A 17,241-nucleotide genomic window follows, 5' to 3' on the forward strand; every position below is an offset into this window, starting at 1 on the left:
CTGCACTCCTGTTGGTTTGCTAGCCCAAATATAAATTATCATGTCAAAGATTAACCACTTTTCTTTCATTAATACTTTGTTTTATTTCCTTCCACTCCCCATTTTCTCTTGCAGAAAAGGCTTGAGTTTGGACAACTGAAGTCTGAATGATTAATCATAGTGACAGAAGGTTGACCACAGGGTCAACAAACAATGAATAAAAACATAAGACACGGGTTCATTCCAGGTTATACTCATGTTTCATTTCAGGAGTGAGAGAACAGCAGGCTCTTTTCCTCAGAAATTGCTGTCTAATAGTCAGAAGGCAACCTTAGCACAATGCCCGTGCTGTTACTTCCCCACCAAAAAGCCAGAGCCATTTGTTATTAGAGTTGCTGTGTAGGCCACCCAGTCTGGTGGAACAACACACTTCAGCAATTTCAGAGCACAGCTAAATGCTGACATCTCTGGGGCTTTGACTACTGCAAACAAAGGCAGCAATCAAGCCACAGAAGCTTTCCCTGAAGTGTGATATAGGATCATAAATATAGCATGATGGCTATTAAGCTCATAAGTTGTAGTCAGAAGATCTTATAATCAAAAGTCCTCAGGGTTGTACTGCTAAAAATAAAAGAACTGTGAAAGAAAACAAAATGTATGGAATTGGACGAGAAATTGAGAGTCTTATGATGACTTCTAACAATTCATAGGGATAAAAAAATGGATGTAAGTTGCATTGCAATTGTGAAATGAAGAGTTTTTTATAATATTTAAGTGAAACCCCTTTTCAATACTGTAACTACTGAGACCAATCAAAGGCAGAATAGAGTCTAGTTCTTGTAAAAAGCAAACACCGAAAATATAATGAAACTACTCCCTCAGTGCAGCTTACAAGGAAGTCTTCATTTTGATGATCATGAGAAAGTTTTTTTCTCTTGGACAGAGTCTAACAACAGTGATATCTTCAACCCAGTGGGACAATTCCTTCAAATGACTCAAAATCCCAGCAAGATTTCAAGGTCTATTTTGCAATAGTAAAGGTTCAAAGATGCTCAATCAAAACTCTCCAAGAGATGAAACTCTGTAAAAAGCTCTTTAACAGCTTATATAAAAAAGTGTGGTGACATCTCACTTGTTTTTGTTGTTTTTTTTTTTTTTAATGCTTGCAGAAACTAAATGTGAAGAATCAACAAAAACAAAAAATCTTCAGGTAAAAGCAAAAAGAATGAGCAAAGACTCAGAAAGATGATACAGACTGTTTTGCTATGGATTTAATAGATAATCTACACTGTGATGGACAAAATAGCTCCTTGTGACTTAGGACAGCTGTAATCAGGGATCTTTTCTCCTAATGAGTATTTTCTCAAAAGACTTAACTCACTTGCATATCTAAGTTTTCAGAGCTTTCTTAAAAAAGTGAAGAAATGTTTACTCACACAGCTATTATTTTAAAAATTTAAACTGATCTTTGTAGTAAGTTTTTTTAAAATCTTAAAAATTATGTGACTGAAATCTTCAGTGTAAAATATTTTTATGGGTTTTTTATCTTTTATATTTGAGTTGGCTCAAGATTTGGATAAAAACAAATGCAAGGAGATAAACCTCTCATTTTTTTCAAAACCTTTTATAAATAAACACATTGTAAATTTGGAAATCAGCTAAAATCCTTAATGTAACACTATACTAAGGAGAATGTTGGTACAAATGTTTTTACTTTGACTTCATTTCTCTGATAACTCTATCCATGTCCAACTCTGCACTGAAGACAAAAACGACGTATTAAGTCTGTCAGTCTTTGGATGAGCCCTTCCTCCTGGGTAGCATTTTCCAGCTCTAAATCTCAGAACACATGACAAATGTCAGCATTCCTATCTCAGGACATTGAAATCCAGGAGAAGAGAGTGCCCAAATAACAAAGTTAGGAGTCAAATCAAAGAGATCTGAATGTTCATCTGTATTTTATCCAGTGCAGCCCCTTTTCCCAATGATACCAGCCACAGGCACTCTTGATCTGCAATTGGATTCACTGAACAGCATTCCCAGCAAAGGCTGATGTGCGAGGAGCCCAATGGCATTGTTTGCCCTGGGTGCAATGCTGACCATCAAAACTACCAGAATTCTCCACGTGCTTAAAGCAGTACATGGATTTCTTGGAATACATGATTTAATAAAGCTCATTCCTTTACATACCCACTGAAAACAGCAGCATTTCTTTAGGAGTTCCTAGGCATGTCAATACTCCCATAAAAAAAAAAAAAAAGAAAAAGAAAAAAAAGCAGTAATATTGACACAATTCTACCAACAGAAGTCAGCTGTAACATAAAACATTAATTTAAATATATTTGATTACATAACAATTCAACACACACAGCTATCTTACTGTGAATATTTGTGTCTCTGAACTTAATTTCAATCATCATCTTACTTTGAAGTGTTTTTCTAATCACTTCATTTTGCTTTGTTTCAGAACTCCTACAATAACCAGGAGTCTTTCCAAGAAGGCAATTTTTGCCTACCAGTTAAATGCCAGACTCAGGAAAGATCTTTGTATACAATCTGTCTGATCTACCTCGTCACCTGAGAGGATAAACAGGATTTACCTTGGTCTGTAGGCATTAACTCTGTGAGCTTTAAAATCCAACTTGTTCTCAGAGTGATTGCCTGCCCAACTACACTGCATTACACTGAGTTTCTCCAAAATGCTGAGACTCCTGGTCACCCTGACAAATAGGACTTTTTCAGGGTTCTGTAAAAAGTAGGGTTTTTTTCAGGTTTTTTTTGTGTTTGTTTGTTTGTTTGTAGTTTTATCATGGATAAAACCAAAATTATTTCCCCTACATTTATGCTCAGCAAAATTGTTATGGAAGTGTTTTGCCTTGGTAAGAAGTGGCTACTTTAATTCCAGATAAAAATGCTTTTATTGTCAAAGCTTTCCTTTTTTAGAAAGTTAAATTTATAATTTAAGGAGAAAAAAGAAAAAAAGAACTGGTAATTAAAACCTGCAAGTTTTAATCTAGAAAATGATTCATTTTGCAGAGAGTTTTGTGTTTCATTTACGTAGCACAGTATATGAAACCTAACTTTTATAGTCATGGAAATCTCAAAACTACCTTTTGGGCAAGCAGCACACTCCTTGGAAAATTTAACTCAGCTTCAATTATTTTTTTATGTAAGAAAGAATTTCTCAGGATCTTACTTTTACTATTTTTCTCAAAAAATATCTACTTTAAAATTCATTCAGTGAAATGTAAGGCTTTGATCTGCTGCATGATTGCTCTGTGTTATTATTTAGTATATTTGTAACTCATTGAGATGAACGTTTCTGTGAAAAACTGCAGTTCTTAAGCACACATCCAATGTGCTCCTGTGTCACTGTTCAGCTTTTCCCTGGTTTAAAACAGAACTGCACTGTCTTTAAGTGAATAAAGGATCATTATTACTCATTTGCTTAAACTGTTTTGCACACTAGTTGATTGGTGCATTTTACATATTTTTTGACATAAATAGACAGTTTGGAATCCCAATGAAGAAATGGTGTTCACAAGAAAATATCAGTATGGCCTCAAGAAGAAATTCTGAATACTTCTGAACAAGCTCCATATAAACATCCTAACTGTGGTGAGATGAAATACATTGGATGAAAAATACATCTTCAACCATTAAAAAGTTCTCTTGCAACTATTGGACCAAGTCATTCGTTATAATGTTCCTATATTCCATTGGTCTCTATGTGATATGGAACTTATTCTAGCAAGAAAGACGATAGATAACTCTGCCTCAAACCACTTGTGAACACTGGAGCAGTCACACAAGCTAAACAAAGAAAATTAAACCAATTTTAGTTGTCTTCGGTGAGGTTACAAGGTGAAGAGTGTGAGCTATAAAACAAAAGCTGCTCCCAGTGGGAGCTGATACCTGCACATCAAAATGTGTTCAAGCCTGTTCAAATTAAAAACTAGAAGACCTGGAGGTTTACCTAGAAACACTAAAATAATTTTCAAGCCTTTTCTTGAAAATCAAAAGTGTTCCACTGGGAGGATTGGTCTTTGGAAGACCTTCTGTCCTATATTAAGCCACAGGTGTAAGCAAAATTGAAAAGGTTGCCTCAGGAGAGGCAGAAAAGTTATATTACAATAGGATGACATTAGTAATTCAGATGATAGCAAAAAATCCTAATTTATTCAGGAAATGACATTTTATTTACCGTGGCTCTGCAATTTGAAAATTTAGAGAAGACACATCAATACAAATTTCTTGCTAAGAGAAGGTATAAGCATCTGACACGGCTGGCTGCTGCCAGCAAACCACTTTCAGTATTCACACAGGGCTCTGCAAGCAGCAACGTGTTTGAAAACAAGAGGGAAGTCCTCTATAATGAAATGCCCATTCATTTTTCATGTTACACTGTTCTGCCCATTCTTTCCTTCTCTCATATATCATGCTTTTAACAACTCAAGTTTTTTGCCACTGCTCCATTAGCTTGGTATTCTTTTTCAAACTGTTGTCAACTTGTTATTTTTCAGCATTTGACAACCTGCCTATAAACTGCTGTACCTGGAGGAATATTGCTTGCCTGATTCCTACAGAGATTACATGGTAATAATTTTGCAATATATTATGGAACCATTAGAAATTCTGTATGAAATACAATGAAAATAATAGACTTGTATTTTAATTGTTCTCCTGAATCAAGTCTGTCAGAAAACAACAAATTTTCACTGAAAAATCTGGCTACATCAAAATAAAGACATATGGTGAGATCATTTCATTGTAGAAAGATGGAAAAATGCTAAAGAATTCTCTAATACCTTAAAAAATATTGAAGGTTCTTTTTTTCAATTTTTGATTCTACCATTATTCAGCTATTTTGTTATAAAGTAACATTTTGAGAGGAGAGAATGCTCTTTCATAGAAATAAACACCTAAAGTCTTAAAAATATTTTTCCCCCAGGAGTTTGTTTTGGGTTTTTTTTTAAATTTCAATATTCTTAGATATTTTTTTCTGTCCTGTACTTATCTCTTTCCTAGCCTAGATAGACAAAAATGAAGTCTTGATTCTATGCAGTAAGAAAGAGCTGGGCACTGAGGAGGGTGAGCACCAGGCAGAGCAGAGGCCACAATGAGCAGTGCATACACCTGGCTCTGCTCATTCATACCTTTCTTCTGTTGCCCACCCCAGAACTCTGTTTTCTTTATTTTTTTTTCCCATTCTCTTAGCTGAATGGCAAAAGGAAAACAGTTTTTAAAACTCCATCAGGCCTGGATGGCTGGCAGTGCACTTCCAGGGCAGAGAAGAGGCAGCTGTACCACTGCCTGAGATTTCTGCTCCACTTCTGCTATTTTAATATCTCATATCACACTCTGGCAGGGTGACCCAGCTGGCAGATTTCAAGTGACTTACAAGGAAAAGATCATTTTTATTTTGTGTAGTTTCTTTCTGAACTACACTGATTATGAGCCTTCTGGAAAAAAGAGCTGATGGGAGTTTTTTTGCAATTTGGAAACTAACTAAAGTAATAATAAGGCTAAAAATAATCTCTCAACTTTTTTGAGAGAGTAGGAATACATGACCTAGACTGAGAAGCTGAGGGAAGAGGGCTGGTTTAGCCAGGAAAAGAGATTTGGAAAAGGCTTTGGGAACACTGAAGAGCCATCTGCCAGCCCCCATGGAGGTCACAGGGGAGCCCGAGCCAGGCTGCACCATGAGACAACAGCTAGAACATGAATCAGAACATCCAGAACACAGCAAAGGGCTCACTGTGAGGGCAAGGAAGCACTGGAGCAGGTTAAATGGCAAGGTTGTGGAATCCTGTCCCTGAAGTATTGTCAACTTGACAGAGTCCCAGGCAACTTGGTCTGAATTCAGCACTGGCTTTGCTTTGAGCAGAACATGGGACCAGAGGCCCCATGAGGACTTTCCAGCCTGGGGGAATCCGTGGTTCTGTGAGTTCTGGCATAATAGGAAACAGCTGAACTTCCCCACACCTCAGAAAAACAAAACATGAAGAATTTTTGGTTTGCTTCTTGATTTAGAAAAAATGCAGTCACTTCGTCCTGGTCAAGAAGCAGCTGACATGACACAGACCGTTTGAAAGTTTCTATAGATATTTTGAAATGTCCTGAATTCTGAAGGAGGCAAGGCTTAAAACCAGATCTGGATGGAGTAGCTTGTCTGACTGTTGTCAGAACCTACCCCTTAGTTTTGAGCATCTTGGATTTCATTTTTCCTTAAGAAATAATTCTTCACCCATCTAATTGTAGGAAAAAAAACTTGGGAAAACTAATGGAATGAACCCTGCTGACTCCCACTTGTGGTTGGAGCTCTAATTAAGGGAACAGTACACAGAAACACACTATTCCCTCCTCTCCCTATTTGAGCTGTGTTCATTTATAAGGAAAAAAACCCACTTTATTGTCATTCCTACACACATTGTAAAATATGGTTCCAAAGATCTTACAAGCCCAACATAAGGAAGTCAACTGCTCTTACACTGCAGGAAACTAACAGGCATCCTACATTATAAGGTGAAAAGAGAGCAAGGTTTCAGCTTCAAATGAAAGGAATCAAACCCATGACTGCTGGTGAGGTGTGCATGTCTGCAGGCACGACTATGCTATTCTTGTCTCTAAATAATAGCTAAAGAAATACAACTAAGTGTTGTGCTAAAGTCACAGTTTCTGTACTTCATCACTAGAGTGCTCTTTTAGTGAACATCTTCTGTTCTTCAGAGCCACAGAATATAATCATATGACCCTGTCCTAGACTGAAGTGAAGGACACTTTTCTTTTGCTATGAACAAATCCTCTGTGAAAAAAGTCCTCTGTGAAAAAATCCATCTACTACAGCAGAAGCATCGAGAATAAGAAGATGAGAACATACAGAAATGTATGAAGAAACTAGGCAGTGCTTCTCTTAAGAATAGCCAATAAGTAATTTGTTTTAAGAAAAAAGAAACAAAAAGCAGTGTTGTTCAAAACTCTGTTTGCAGGAGGCCCGCTGGAGGTGAGAACTGCCTGGTAGATGGGGCTGCAAGTGTAAGCACTTTAATACTGGGTTGTCAGAGGTGGAAAAGAAAGTATTATGTCACAATTTTCAGATATCTAAATTTAGAAGTTTCTAAAGCTGCCAGTTATCACCCTGTTTTTTGATGCAGCATGCTGGATTTTGGGTTCTCAAATGCATCACTACCAGTTTACATAAATGTTTTCAAAATAGAAGTTATCAGTGCATGAAGGACAGTGAATCCCACTGACTTCTGGTTGCCTGGAAGTACATGGCTGGCTAAGAATATATTTGGAACTTTCTCAAAATTCAGGAAGCAGGGGAGAAAGATATAAGTGAAGTACATTTGTGTTCTCAAAGACACCCACTGAGTCCTCCAGAGCAGGGAATTTACCTCTTGGAAATGCACTGCCCAACACTCCAGGATAAGAGCACAGTCTCTGATGTCACTGTTCATGCAAGCCAAGCATTCAGACAGCTGTGCTAACAAGCACATTAAAAAATAATTTCCCAGACTTCTTACTGAAACGTGTGAGTCCCAAGGAGTAAAAATGATGCAATTTGTAATGCAGACCAGTAATTACAACTCCAGTGGTTTACCACTCTAATAAATACAAAGTGCTAAGCAGTGCTAATCTGGATTTACTCATTCAATTTCTCCCTTCACCCCAATCCACTGAAAATAAGTCTGAGATCAATACTAACAAAACTGTCTTTGTGGTATCAGGTTCAGTTCTGCTGACATACTATTATATCTTAATTTTCCTGGACATAAAATCCAACATAATTAAACATACTCTGGAGAAATTGTTTCATTTACTCCCTTACTGTCATTAGTATCTAGATCATGGCGGGGGGGGGGGAGGGGGGGAAGGAACAGTAACCTGCATAGCAGTGCACCAAACAATTTACTATGGTTGCCTTCTAGCAATGTCATTTATTATTGTTTGAGACAGCTCAAGCCAGTTCATACCAGTCAAAACACTTCAGCCAACCTAAAAATTATATTCTTTCAGGGCTTTCACTAGGAAGAAAACCAAACAAAAATCAAAACCACTTTCAATTCAATAATTACCATGTGCATTTTCCATACAGCAATAACAGAACTATGTATTTGTTCATGGAAATCACTTTAATAAGCATTTCTTACATAACACTAATCAGTAAGCCTATTTTCCATTAATAACTCAAAAATTGGTAATACAACCCCCACCAGTTGATATTACCCTTTTATTTTCTTGTGCTTATCATTGTAAATAACATGATTCATATTTTCTGAAATGATTTCTGAAATTATATCAGAGCATTTTAAATAATCCATTTGGAAAATAGTAGCAAAAAGATTTTGATTTATGTCAGAGTGGCTGCCCATTTTTCAGAAAAAAAATGATAGAACTCTTCTAGTAAACCTAATAAAAGACTATTATGAATGACTGGTAGAACAAAAAGCTTGTTTTTTATGTTACAGTCAGAAGGCATTATTAACCTGACAATAAAAGATTTTAGTTCCTATTTTTTTCTATTATGTCTGACCCCCAGAAGAAGTGCCCCCTTTGGTGGGCAGAGCTGAAAAGCCTGAAGGCAAAACCATCTTCCTTCAGAAGCCAAAGCACAGTTTGGCCATCTTCACAATGTAATTCTAAAAAATATCAGAGAGAGGCCATTTGACTAAAACATTTTACCCATTTTGTTTTGTTGCATATATATATATATATATATATATAAAAATATATATTCAGCTTTTCCTTATTCCCTGTTCCTCCAAACACAAGCATAGGAAATACCACCAAGAATTTACTCTTGATGAGTTCTGGTATGGTTTGTGCACATGCAGCCTGTAATAGATAGGCAATTCTTGGCTGGATCAATCAATCTTTCCATTTTATGGAAACAAGAAGTTTCCAGCACAGGTACAGGCTCTGAGAGAGAGGGGAGGGAAGGAGAGAGGTTAGAGATGCAAATAGCTTGCCTTTTTCAATAACATCCTGTAAATTCCCTAGTGGCTCACAAGGCTCCCCCAGGCCAACAGAGCAGCGAATTATATGTTCTTTCATTTTTCTATTAAATGCAAATAAAACTATTGAACTTTCCATGTATAAAGGAAGCTAAGTGTGTAAATATTTGAAGGAACATGGAATCAAAACTCTCATGGTTGCCAGTAAAATAGACTTTAAAATACATCACACTGTACCAGCTGGGACAATACCAATTCTACCATTGTGACCAGACTTTGAAAAGAAAATTCCATGGGACTGAGGAGGGACTGTGCACTCTACCCTGTGACCATGTGAAAGCATCCCTTGGATGTTTTATTGTATCAAAGTCAACAGACTTTGGAGTGCCTCAGGTCTAGAGGACTTAGAGCTGCACAGACAGATGCAAAGCCCCATTTTTCTAACAGCTTCCTTCATTTCATAAAATCACAGTGGTGTGTCACTGTAAAGAATTCTGGTAATGATCAAGCAGCTCTTCCAGGCCCGTATTAGACTTAATGTCATGCTCAACCTTGCCCTTATATTTTGCAATAATCTAAATTTACCTAAACATACCGGTGTTAGATGTTGTAACCTAAATCATCTGCACCATCTTATCTCTCAAATGGCAATGGCAGTTTTCAGAGAGAGTACACACTTGGAAGAACACAGTCTATCAATTACTGCTATTTAAAAGCATCAGTAAACATAAGAAAAATAACATTTAGATATTAGGTGCTACAGTGATGGGGCTTCTTCCTTGAAAACAGACAACTGCTACCAGCAACCTTTTGTCTTTAGTCCATCTAAGTAAATAAACTCAGAATCAACTAAATTCATGATTTGCATGACAGTGGACTAAGCAAAAACAAATCAATCACTCCCATGGGATAAAATAGCGCTCCAGGCTGACCAAGGTTGCTTACCTTTGAGAATAAACTATTTTCTAAAAGAGTCAATCTCAAAGACTTTGAACAAGCAAGTTGCTTTCAATTTAATGAAAGCAAGGTTTACATTTTATTGGATTTGTGTTTGCTGTCTAATGTGGTAACGATGAAGCATAGCTAAACTTTTGAATGAAATTAAATAGAAGGCATCTTTGATTTGCAGAAAGTCAACCCAAGTGCAATTTTACTTTGAGGCAGAGCTATAATGTGGAGTCGATGCCCTCAGAAAGGCTCTTTAGAAGTTTCATATTAGGTTGGGTTTTGCTAGCTGCAAGCTTTTACTTTTCAGCTTCTGGGTTATTCTTTTCTGAATGTATGACATAAAAATCACTGGGAGTGACAGCATTTCCCCACTGCCAGAATTCTTCCAAATGTTTGGAACACTAGAAATACTTCTGCTGAAAACAGCACATGCTAAGTGTCAGTGGTACTACAAGGTACATCATATATATCATATCATATATCATATTCCTATGGTATTCTAAATCTACACATAGATATTTACCTGTGCATGCTAATATGCACCCATGTAAATTAAAAATCTGTGCTAAGTGTACCCTAAACCATTCATTTCACAGTTGACAAAATTTCAGCTTGTAAAACAGCATTTTTTCATCTATTTGTAAACTTGAAGTCATATTACAGGATCTTCCTTCTTCACTTGAACCTTCTGCAGGTGACAGTAAAAACACAGAATATTCCACCTATTTTTCTTGACAGTCATCATGCTGTATATCCAGTGCTAAACCAAGCATTTTGGAGAGGCACTGTAGTTATAAGCTAGACCTTTCCCTCCATTTTAAAACAAGCCATAAACATTTACTTTGAAAATTGAACCAAATCAGCTTGCACACAATTCACCCAGAAGCTCTAATGTCAGTGAAGCAACCTTCTCCTACATAAAATATTTTTTGAGTTTATATAATACATACTTAAGATATTCAAATTCCTCTTGCAAACTAAGTAGAGCAAACCAGCAGACAATTTACTTGGGTAAACACAGCCTGCATTACATGTAGGCATTGCACATGGTCTCACACTCACACACAGACTGCTGACCTCCTGTCTGAAACAGGGAGGCTCAGAGTATTTGATTTGGCTGGGGTGATGCCAGCAGGAAACTGATAAAGACTCTTTAACTTGAAGGAGAACAAATAAATAGCCCAATAATGATTCCATACTTATTCAACAGCATAAGTACTTTTACTAGCCAGACACTGTCTTCAGAGAAATCCTTAGAGGGTTTCTAAACCTTCCTCAATTCATCACTCTTTATCATTCTAACAAAACCAGATTTGATTCATCTCAGATGTTAACCAGGCCAAACCTGATTCATTCACAAACAGCTGGTGCTTCCATCCTTTTCCATTTTCTTTCAATGATCATATGTCCTGCTGGGAATAAAGTCTTATCCAGATTTCTGGAATAAGTAAAATCTTTCTCTCAAACATACATATTCAAAATTTGTATTTCTTTGTGAAAATAGTACTTGGATTCATACATATTAATTTTCTCAGACTCAGATTTGAGCTGTACTATTTTCTAGAACTTATGCTAATGAACTGTAGATGCTGGCAAAGCTTCATTGCTGACCAGATCATCTCCAGCCTTACTCTAGTGAAAATCCAAATAATGTACTCTGTCTGCTTGTCACAAGGATACAAGGATGGAACAAGGGTTCAGAAAATGGGAACAGACTCTTTAATCTCTCGGGGAGGAAAACTACCATCCTCTGGTGTATTTGCACAATAGATTGACCAAGGATGAACAAAAGCCTCTATATTGTAAAATAGTATAAATAATAAAAGTGATAATAAAAGTCTGCTTTCAGTTTAGAAGCATTGCAATTATGGAATCAAGAAGAGCAGAAAAATCTTTTGTTTGAGGAAGCCATGACTTGTTCTACAACAGAACAATGAAAAGCCATTACAGCAGCCAGACTCTACCTTCTTCAGTGCTGTAATTGAGTGCTGACAACCTTAAACCAGGTCTTCAAGGCAAATGGTCCTTAGCCATCAATGTGATTTGGAATGATGGATTTTTAAATATCCACCATTGTGAGCAACTAAGGCTTTAATCTATATTAACAAGTCATTTGGTGCAATCAATTGTTGCATCAGCTAGTAGCTGAGGCTCCTGCATGTGCACTGTATGTACTTCCCATGTCTTATTCTGGGATGCGTTCAGCCTTGTACTCTGCCACCATCCCTAAATAAACATCTGAGAAGTACCCAAGGGGCCAGTTGTTTGTTTGGACATTTCTTTTATGGCCTGGGATGCATTTTGTGCCCCCATAGAAAGAATTTTCTGAATTTGTTTCCTTTGAAAAAAAATCTGCTTTACACTTCTAAACACTTTCTGGATGTGGAGCAGTGAGTGGGGTCAAGGTGGCACAAGTTGGAGCAGTCAGGGCAAAACTTGCTGTCATTTTAAACTAACACTGATGAAGACAAAGACAACTTCTATCCAAGTTCCCTGCAGATAACAGTAGGTTGGAAATATATGAATTGTCAATAAGAAAAAAAGAGAAGCTGGCAAAGGAGGGACAGCCATTGGGTGACAGCCTCAGCACAGATGCAGGGAGACATCCCTGCATTAAAGATAACTACATGAAACCACAATTCTCTAAAGTAAATTTTTGAAATTACCTTTTAAAAGTAAGTTTTTAATAAGTTTTCTCCAAATTGATGAGTTAATAAAAAAAAAAAAAAGAATATTTGCTGTAGTATTAGCCAAACCACTGTTGTTCCAATGACTTTTTTTGTAAATTTAAGCTTGAAACCACAACTTGAAAATGATTTAAAATCGTTTGAAAAGCGTGTTGCTCCTCATTCCATTCATCTGTATTCATGGTTATGAACATAAATCAGGACTAGGAAAACAAGCACTAGTTCAGTTGTTAATACTTTCTTCACCCTTGATGAACCAATGAGCTTTAATAGGCTACAATCAATTTAAATACTCTATATCTACAGCCAGGAATTTGTCTTCACTTGCCTTTTTTTTTTTTTTTAAATAACTAAATCATGTGGATGAATGAATTTTTAATATGCCTAAGGATAAATTAACATAAAGGTCTTGAGATCTGTGACAGTGATTCCACATAAGAAAATTGAGAAGATATAAAACATACTGGCTCAAAAGAGAGTTTCATTTCTTTACAAGAAATTTCCAAAAAACAAATCCTCCCTCAGTTGTTTTCCAAAATGATAGATGCCAATTCCAACTTCATCAGCACTGTACCCTGCAAACTCCATCATTACACAGTGCAGCTGTGCTGCAGTTCTCCTCTGTCTTTATTTCCATGTATTACAGACACAAGTATGGAGATAGGGAACTGGTCTTGGAAATACCCTCTGAAGTTTCTAATCAGCTTCTAGGTATTATTTTACAGAAGGTATCTGAACTAAATTGACAGTAGTGAACAGGAACAATTCAAATACACAGGTCTGCAGGCAGGGTACCTGTGAGTGCTGGCTGGCTTCCAGCAGAGCAGCGTGGTGCTGTGCTCTGACACTGCACAACAGCCAGGCAGGACCTCCTGAGAGAAACAGCAAACTCACAACAAATGCACGGGCTGAAGCAGAAAATATTGCTACAAATTCTGAATATCACTAGGCATGTGACACAGAAGAATCCTGGCTCAGAAAGGGATAGATAGAGGCATTTAGAAAATTTAGATGCAATAATGAGACTGCACTCCTTTAAATTTAATTCCTTTATGTTTCAAAGGCTGACAACTCCAGAGATTTTTCTTTTTTCCTCCTTTCGCTGGTTGTGCTCACAATTGCTACTAGGCTTTGTACATAAGAATAAATTAAAAACTGCAGCAGGTCAATGCATCCAGATGGAAAAGCAATACATTTATGCTACAATCTCTAACAATGGATAAAGATCCCTGTCCTCCAGACAGTGGTAAACTTCCCTCAGGAAAGCATTACTGTATTTCACATCTACAAAGGCCTGTTCAGTCCAGCCTGAGAATTTGTCTCGATTTTCACATGCCCTGCTCATAAGGAACAGCTGCCAGGATGTGGTTTGCATGAGGTTAATGGATCAGACTTTGACTTCCCATTTTTGTGTCCAAGAGTAAGTAAATAAAGCAGCAGGCCATTCAGCTTTCAAAGATGGTAGCCAAATCTGACTTGAATCACATTTCCAGTGTTCACTCAAAATCACATTTCATTTTTGCTCAAATGTTGTTATACCAGGTTTCTTTCATGCCCATCCATCTGGATCCACTTCCAAAGGCTCCATAAGGTGAAAAATCATGACAGAGCTTCTTGTTATGATCAGTCAAGACACTTTTTCAGAAAAAAAATATTCTGTGATGATTTAAAATATTTTTCAGAGATTTTACTGTACAGCAAGGACTGAAACTCACTTGTTTGCAAATGTCTTCTCTGCTGCTAATCAGAATTATTCAGTTTTAGTTTATTCTCTCTCAGGTTCACACAGTTTAGTCATTAACCTTCCTAATTTCAAGTGTTGTCACCATGAATTCCAAATATTTGAGCAAGCAATATAACAGTGCTTATGCTGCAAGATCATGCTGCACTGCTCACTATATGTACAATGACCCCACATGGACTGGATTCTTCCTATTATTTTATTTGCAATATTCCACTATTGCATTATTCAACTTCATATTTTATTTTGATAATTGGCAGTGGAAAAGCTGAAGGGCAAATCTGATTTCAGAACAGAAATAACAGTGTGGTAATTATACAAGACATTAGGCTTATTTATAATGTTTAGTGGTGGTAGTTTAGACTAAGATCACTTCTGTCCTTTGGAATGACCCACGCAACATAATTCAGAGTTCATGTGCAAGATGAAATTATGTTTATTTTATACTATTATTTCAAAATATAATAAATTAATAGTGCATTAAGTTAATGCATCCTGATACTCATTTGGGCACATCTGTAGCATGTGCTCTTCCCCCCAGCTCTCACTGGACTTTGTGTGTCTCTAGAACAAATGTGCACAGATTCATGTACCTCCCTCTTCTGCTCTAAGGTCGTACTGGCAGGGCACTGCTTCTTTCTGGAACTTATCCCCTTGCTCAGCCGGTGGTGTACTTTGTAGTAATAATTACAAATGGAACATGATGTTTATTTTAGTTAGATAAGACTGTGGATGCCATTGCTCTAAGTAGATATAAGGTTTTTAGCCCTCCCTTCTCTATCCCAGCTACCAATTCTGGCCTGGAATCACGGCAGCCTGTCCTTTTTTGATGTGCTCAGAAAGCATTCTAGCTGAAAACAGTATCATGGCAGTGGAAACGTAATCCTTGCCTACACTTGAAAGCAGACAAGCCAAACACACCTTGGGAGACTGACTGGGGCTTCTGGCTTCAGCTGCCAGTGCCACATTTCACTCTGGGTGTTCTTCAGAGCACTGCAGGGCTGGGTGTAGCACCACAGGGTCCATGGATGCATTGCACCAGTGATTTCCCTTCTCCAAGCCTGCCTTGCAGCTGGTTTTTTGAGGGATGAGGAGGCTGGTGTGCTCAGGGTTTGAGCTGAGCCCCCAGGCAGCCTGCCCAGGGCACAGACCCACCAGCACTGGCAACTGCAGTGAGGGACAAGCAGATGTAAGGGCAGCAGAAAGGGATCATGAACGTACAGAGAGCTTAGTGAAAAAAACATCCCATGGAATTCCTTTCCCTAATTCTTTCTTTGGCCCAATACAAATTACCCAGCCAGCTCCAGGGCAGGCCGAGAGAACTAATTCCCTGAAATCGGCCAATGTGTTGTTGGAAAGGACTCGAATGATGTATTTTTTCACTGTTAAAAAAATGTCAGGTATCGAAAGGAACAACTTCTAGAACTCCCAGAAGTCCTCCTTTCTCATAGGGAATTTGAGAGTAAAATCCTGAAGTTTCCTGGAAAGTAATTATTTAGAATTGGGTGCTAAGAGGTGCAGCCTGTTCCTGTTGCCATAAAATATTGATTCACCCCCTTCTTAGGTATAACACTACAGCCCTAAATTCTGCCCTCTGTTTTCCTCAATTATGAAAAATGTGCAACTTAGTAGAGTTTTATCTACTACATGAAAAAAAAAATATTGAAAGATTAAAATTTATTGGAATTCTTTACTTTGCCTCAAACCTAGAGAGTACCAGTTACCAAAACACTAAAGACTGAATTAGAAATTGTTTTGAATCAGAAGAGTCTCAACTTACAAAGCTTGCTTAAGTTTATAGCTTGGCAAGTAGCTCACACATTTTGCTGTTCACTGGGGAAATGTGTCCCCTGAGAATGGGGACATATCCATTGCTTAGTCCCAATGCTCCTTACTGAGCCCTCTTTCTTGCTTGGAAAGGGACAACAGTGGAAGCTTGGGAGAGTCTGCAGAAAGGAAAATCTCTCCAGAATTGTAATTAGAATAAGAAATTAACTGTCCATTTCATGTAACTCACCTACTGAACTGTATGTTAAACTGTCCATTTGAAGAACCCGCGCACACTGAAAATTCACTTTAAGATGATTGCCTCATTTTGGTGCCATCTCTTTTTCCCTCTCCCAGCACTAACAATATGAAGGCAGAAGAAAAGGCCCCTGCCCTGTCTGCTGCCTGCCTTCACCAGTGATGAAAGAGCACAGAGGTGTACTGTGCCAGGGAAATTCACACTCTGCCTGTTAGCAAGACCTACAGCCTGCAGAAAGTGCAATTCCTTTGCTTGCTAGTGCTAAGTGTACTTGTGACAAGCAAAACTCCCCAGAAACTGGGCACAGACATAATCCACAACAATCTGAAAGCTAGCTTGACAGGGCCATCAAGTTTTGTAGAAGAGAAAATCCAAACAAAACTACTACCAAGGCACACATCAAATCACAGTGCTAAAGGAGAGGCAGTGGGAGGCTGGTATGTCTTAGATGAAGTTTTTTTATTTCATTGAGTTTATTCTGTCTCAGGTTCACACAATCACGCAAATTCACTGCATATGAATTCACTAATGACAAAGGTGACAGGTAAACTTGTCTTGATTGGCTACTGATTTTATTTCTTTCTGTTAACACTATTATTTGGGGAAAACAAAACCTCTACACATGATCAAGTGTTATTGTGTGAGCTAAACAATAGCATAGAGTAGGACAAACTGAAGGCAGGAATTGATTATCTTTAACATCTTTAGCCAGTTAACAAAAGACAGAGTGCCTTCAGCTGTGATCTGCTGATTTGCAGTTACTAGTACCACCTGGAATATTAATGTGTTCACTAAAACACACAGAAAAAGATAATTCAACAAGCTATTGTATAAAGTATGCCTGTCGTGATACTGTTGAAAATCCAAAAAATACAATTGTGAAGCTACCAGCGCTAATTATCT

The 17,241-nt window shown here is 37.6% G+C and overlaps 1 protein-coding gene and 1 long non-coding RNA gene across 5 annotated transcripts in view; one reads left to right on the forward strand and one right to left on the reverse strand.

Moving 5' to 3' along the window:
- The window catches only part of LOC116184123 (uncharacterized), a 35,005-nt gene extending 26,481 nt beyond the window's left edge, over window positions 1-8,524 (forward strand). The window contains exon 4 of the long non-coding RNA XR_004148861.2: window positions 2,447-8,524. This is a non-coding gene — a long non-coding RNA (uncharacterized LOC116184123). The remainder of the gene's footprint in view (window positions 1-2,446) is intronic.
- TENM2 (teneurin transmembrane protein 2) overlaps window positions 1-17,241 on the reverse strand; it is a 1,518,527-nt gene that overhangs the window by 823,245 nt on the left and 678,041 nt on the right. The window lies entirely within an intron of this gene.

The sequence above is a fragment of the Lonchura striata genome, chromosome 13 (genome assembly GCF_050655825.1).
Source record: "Lonchura striata isolate lonStrDom1 chromosome 13, ASM5065582v1, whole genome shotgun sequence".
Classification (NCBI taxonomy): Eukaryota; Metazoa; Chordata; class Aves; order Passeriformes; family Estrildidae; genus Lonchura; species Lonchura striata.